The sequence below is a fragment of the Myxocyprinus asiaticus genome, chromosome 26 (assembly GCF_019703515.2).
Source record: "Myxocyprinus asiaticus isolate MX2 ecotype Aquarium Trade chromosome 26, UBuf_Myxa_2, whole genome shotgun sequence".
NCBI lineage: Eukaryota > Metazoa > Chordata > Actinopteri > Cypriniformes > Catostomidae > Myxocyprinus > Myxocyprinus asiaticus.
This window is the reverse complement of record NC_059369.1, coordinates 40,310,190-40,316,189: the sequence shown is the minus strand read 5'-3', so window position 1 is coordinate 40,316,189 and position 6,000 is coordinate 40,310,190. Positions and strand designations below refer to the sequence as shown.

The 6,000-nt window shown below is 41.5% G+C and overlaps 1 protein-coding gene across 1 annotated transcript in view; it reads left to right on the top strand.

Moving 5' to 3' along the window:
- The first annotated feature begins 420 nt into the window (after positions 1 to 420).
- The window catches only part of LOC127416919 (tumor necrosis factor receptor superfamily member 19L-like), a 44,943-nt gene continuing 39,363 nt past the window's right edge, over positions 421 to 6,000 (top strand). The window contains exon 1 of the mRNA XM_051656520.1: positions 421 to 574. The gene's annotated coding sequence lies outside the window, so the exon portion shown is untranslated. The remainder of the gene's footprint in view (positions 575 to 6,000) is intronic.

The window sequence follows — 6,000 nt, the reverse complement described above, 5'->3', positions numbered from 1 at the left end:
ATGCAGAGTGCTAGATGATGCTAGGAAGTGTAATCAAGCTTGTAATCATGATCGCAAAGGAGACTCCAGATGTCAAGATTTATAGTAGCAAAAGAGTTATACTTGGGTCTGTTTTCACCCAAAACTAATTGGATCACTTCAGAAGACATGGATTAAACCATTGGAGTCTTTTGGATTACTTTTATGCTTCATTTCTTCTTCAGAATACATTCTGTGTATAAACTGTAATACTACTGTACACACTGTTTTGGAAACCCACTGTAGGCTGCTCCAATGGTCAGACGAAGAAGAAACTGCACTGCAATGAATGAAGACAGACAGACAGTGGGGGAGAGAGAGAGAGAGGTGGGGTGAGTACAGCTCATATTACAGTACACACGCTATGACGTGTTTTTCTTTCTTTACTTTGTGTCGGTTCAAATTTTGGATGGCACACAACTCATCTTTGCGGTTCTTCGCCGGCTTCTCTCTCTCTCTCTCTCTCTCTCTCTCTCTCTCTCTTTCTTTGTCTAATTATAGATCACATCAGTCAGACCATGATTATAGCACTATTATGATTTCACTGTAAAAACAGGTAAGATACAAACTTTATTCTCTACGTGTGAATGTAGGACCGTTGCCTGCGCGTGTCAGCAGTGCGGATGCGTCATTTTCGCTGTATATTCACAGTATCTTATATGATGGATACAAAGTGTGAATATCATCTGTTGAGTTTTATATTTTGGTGTTTAGATTTTGATACATGACCAGTTCGGCTGATATCTCAAATGAAATACAATGTAACACTACAAACTGGAGACAAAAGAAACGTGTCCTGTTGAGTTGAGTTTTGTTTTATGTCTAACTCATCATCATACTGAGGTATAAATTATAATAACACTTTAATAACGTTTATTACGGGCTGTAGAACACAATGAGCCGCAAGATGATGTATAAATCACTCTTTATTTAGCATTTATTAGGATTGTAAAAGTTCTACAAAGACAATAAGCGAATCTGGTAACACTTTCATTATTACATTGTTATAATGCCAAAAAAAAAAAAAAAAAAAAAAAACATTAATTTACATTCAAATACGTATAGTGTCATGAGACTTTAATTAATACAATGTAATATATATATTTATATTTTTAAATGTACATAAGCCCTACAAATGACAAAATGTCATTGTTATATGGAGTGGTGGTGTAGTGGACTAAAGCACTGAACTGGTAAGCAGAAGATTGTTGGTTCAATCCCCACAGCCACCACCATTGTGTCCTTGAGCAAGGCACTTAACTCCAGGTTGCTCAAGGGGGATTGTCCCTGTAATAAGGGCACTGTAAGTCACTTTGGATAAAAGCGTCTGCCAAATGCGTAAATGTAGTCCAGTTTTTGTTACTACAATTAAACTGTGGTAACTAGGTATTTTTCAGTGCAGAATAAATCAATTATATCCAAAAAGAATCAAATACAGAACACTTTCAGTATTTGAAGATCCCCTATTATTTATTATGATTTTACATTAGTACTAGTACTGTAATAGTAGCTGATATTTTTGCAAAAACTGTGGTCGCCTTTGTATATTTTTGTAATCTGTTAAGATTATTTAATGTCAGTAATGAAATTTAGAATAAAGTGTTACATTTTCTTTTAATTACGATCAGCTCTGATTTTCAAACACTATATAAAAAGGCCTGAGTCTGCTAAGAAATCTATTAGAAAAGCTCATTTTAATATCTGCGTCATACATATTATACGGTGTACCAAATGACACTGAGTGTCTGTAAAATCTGATGCATGACAATAGAATGAGGATCTGCATTTATTGATGTTATAAAACAATGTTACACAGTTTTTTGTAATATGATCAGCATTTAACTCTTCCACTTGTCATGTTGTCATCCACTTCACTTTAATAAATCATTCAGAGATTCTGAACTGTTCAAGTGAACTGAGGTAACTAGCAGAATGAAGCGATCTTGTTTAAATACACTTCATAATAATGCGTCGCCCACTGGCAGACTCGCACACACATACATGCACACACACCCTGGCACCAGACTTTGGCACGCACTGCACCAGCTGTGGTTTTTACCATTTGAAAACTCATGTTTTGTACTGGATGCATAATTAATAGCCTGCACTATAAACAGATACACTGTGTTATAAAATATGATACAAAATAGATGTAGGCCTATAGGCATAGTAAATGTCAGCATTCCAATATTCTGAGATAAAAGTCTTTAATTTACAAAACGCCACCTTTGTCGTAATAATTAACATCGTTTGAAAAGGCTCCATACATATTAAAGTGATACGCAGTGTTGGCACAGAGCCTGGACTTTTAGAAAGACCAAGTCTTAATTGCCATGGCTTTGTAGTTTGAGAGCTTTTTTCTCAAGCTTTCTAAACATGTTTTATGCTTATGCTTGAAAAAAATTGGAATATTGTTGAAGTGTTTGGCATTACCTGCCTGAGCGCTGCTTTATGAGGGCCCAGCAATGCTCTAGTAACTTTTAGGCTCATAAAACTGTGTGATAAAAAGCTTGTAAATGAGACTGAACATTCTCTCCTTTTATGTTCCACAGAAGAAAGAGAGTCATAAGGGGCTTTGTAAATTATGAAAGAATATTCATTTTTGGGTGAACCATCCATTTATTAGTCAATCTTTTAATCAATGTTTTCATAAAACACAAAAATGATTTCCCATTGTAGAATTTGACTTTTAATGTTGCGGTATCCATTGTTTGCATAGTAGTCTGTGCATTTCTTACATGTTTGCATAATTTTGTTTTGATAGAGTTAATTTGCTCATCCTCATGGAAAGCAGACATCTGGTTGTGTTTCAAATTCTGTAAGTGTGATGTCCAAGCAAGAACGGACTTTGCCCGGAACCCTGAAAGGCCTAGCTAGGTCTCTTATATGTAATTACCCATGCCACTTTCTTGACCTAGACTGGAGCGAGAGCACCAATTCTGACTTTTGAAGTGGGAATTTCATTGGCCACGCTCCGCTAAAATTTAGATGAAAACGTGGTCTGGGCGAAATCCAATCCCGCCACGGCTGAATGCAGAAATCAATGGTTTAACTAAAGCTGCATTACTTGGTGGACGGTTTTACCAGACACAAACCTTCTTTCGCGTGCAGACGGGCTACCTGTGTTGGCTGCAGTGTTTGCATTGACCTTTGTGTGGTTTGGGCGCTGCTGACACACGGACTGCAATGACCCCAGGTCAGCAGGGATTGACTGTTTCCATGTGGTTTCTGCTGACTGTGCGAGCCCTGCAAACAAACATACGTTTACTACTGCGCTCTCAGCATTACATACAGTAACTACAGTCGTTTTCTGAAGAGAATGTGAGTTGGACTTGGCTAAAGTTGTCTCCACAATGCTGGTGCGCTGCTAGGTGATTGCTAGTAGGGTATTCTGTGTTTTTGCTTGGTGGTTGTTTTCTGGTCCAAGTCTCATTAGTCATGTTTCTATACTGTTTCAGACACTTCTTGGAGGTAATTGTTGCCAGTCATTTTGGTGATAAGCTTTGGCATCTATTCCTAGATAAAGTCTATAGGGATATTTTCGAAAAATGTGTTTCCATTGCAGTTTATATGTATTTCTTCTCATCAAATGTTGGAGATTTTATTCACGTCGGTGTTTCCATCAAGATTTTTTTTATGGGCTATACTAAAATTTCCATACAATATGTGGACTGAATCCCAGCCTATGAAATTCGGGTCCTTTAAAAATGTCTCGTCCCTTCTTCAGAGTTAATGGTAGGGATGGGCATTATCGAGTAATTTTGTAGTCGAATAACTCTAACTCACAAATTACTCATAAATTAAAAAGTTTAAAATACATACAGTACGTACGTGACATTGATATTTTGTTTTATTCACAGAAGTTTCTGAGAAAGGTTTCAAAATAAGCTAATTTCAAACTATGGTTTGGGGAAAAACAATTTTTTTACATGCATAAAAATATGACAAATAATAATAAAAAACAAAAACATTTGCACTCACCCGGAGCTTACATAGAAACCAGTGCTGATGGCATTAGGGTAAGGAACATATATAAACTCTAAGTCTATCACATTTTTATCATTTGTGAAACATTTTAGCATTTCACAAAGTCATTTTACTATATTCAAGTAGTGTTTTTATTAGTCGACTTGCTGGTGCAGAACGAGTACTTGATTAATCCCTAGTTAATGGGACTTTTTTGTCCCGTTTTATTGTCTGCCAAACCAAAATCGTAAGTCTGTTCGCTTAGAAAATAATGGACAAAACAGTGTACGGCTTGAGTGTTCGACCATGCGCTTGTTACGATTCACTGTTGTCTGCCCTGTGTTTTGCCTCTGTCATCTGTTCCACCCGGACTACACTTCCCATAATCCCCTGCTCTGATCACTTTCAGCTGTTCCCCATTGTTCTCACCTGTGTTCCATTCACTCATTAGTCTTTGTGTATTTAATGCCCTGTTGTTTGCTCATTCCTTGTCAGTTGTTATGTGTTTTGACCTCCAGTGTATTTCCTGTGTTTCCCCACCGTGGATGTTTTCTTTGTTCCTGTGTTTTACCCATTATCCTGTACTTTGTTTATTTTATTAAAGTATGTTTCGCTTCACCTAGATCCAGCCTCCCGTGACCTCCTTCCTCATGTTACAGAACAACTGAACAAACCAAAATGGATCTAGCGGTGTACTTTATTCGGTTGAGCCGAGTGAACTTACCCATCAGTGAATACTCACATCTTTTTAGTACCATTGCCAGACACACTGGTTTTGCTGATTCCCACCTGAAATCAATCTACCGGACCGGACTCCTAGCTCACAGGTGGAGGGATTTGCCGGAGACAGGAGACTACACTTGGGAGGAATACGTGAGTTTAACATTGGAAACACTCGCTTCAGAGGATCCTTCTCTCTCAACCCAATCCCGGCTTCCGAGTCTTCCACGGCTGAGTCTGCCCCACGCCATGTCACAGCCACGTCTGAGTCTGCCCCACGCCATGTCACAGCCACGTCTGAGTTTGCTCCACGCCACGTCACAGCCACGCCTCCATCTGCTCCGTACCCTGTCACAGTCACGCCACATCACAGCCACGCCTGAGTCTGCTCCACGTCACTTAACAGTCAATTCTGAATCTGCTCCACGCCAGGTTACAGCCAAGCCTCACACGGCCCCTGTCTCCAAGTTGAATGATCCGCCATTGATATCGGTGTGTTGGGCCACAAGAACCCTTCCTCACAAATTATCAGTGCCCACGCCTGCCACAGCCAACGAGCCAATGCCCCCGCCTGCCACGGCCAACGAGCCAATGCCCACGCCTGCCACGGCCAACGAGCCAACGGCCACGCCTGCCACGGCCAACAAGCCAGAAGCCTCAATCGTCCCAGAGCCAGCGTTGCCAGCCTCGTCTGTCCCGGAGCCAGCGTTGCCAGCCTCATCCGTCCCAGAGCCAGCGTTACCAGTCTCGTCCGTCCCAGAGCCAGCGTTACCAGTCTCATCCGTCCCAGAGCCAGCGTTGCCAGCCTTATCCGTCCCAGAGCCTGTGTTGCCTACGTTGGCCGTCCGGAAGAGGAGGAGGAGTAGAAATGCTTCCAAGTCTATGCCCACGACCACAGAGGTCGTTTCCAAGTCTTTTCCTGTGCACACGACCATGGAGGTCGTTCCCAAGTCTCTGTCCATGCTTACGACCACAGAGGTCATTCCTGAGTCTTTGCCAGTGTTCACAACCACAGAGGTTGTTCCCGAGTCTCTGCCCATGCCCGTGACCACAGAGGTTGTTCCCGAGTCTCTGCCCATGCCCGTGACCACAGAGGTCGTTCCCGAGTCTCTGCCCATGCCCGTGACCACAGAGGTCGTTCCTGAGTCTCTGCCCATGTTCACGACCACAGAGGTTGTTCCCGAGTCTCTGCCAGTGTTCACAACCACAGAGGTCATTCCCGAGTCTCTGCCCATGCCCGTGACCACAGAGGTCGTTCCCGTGTCTCCGCCCATGTTCACGACCACAGAGGTCATT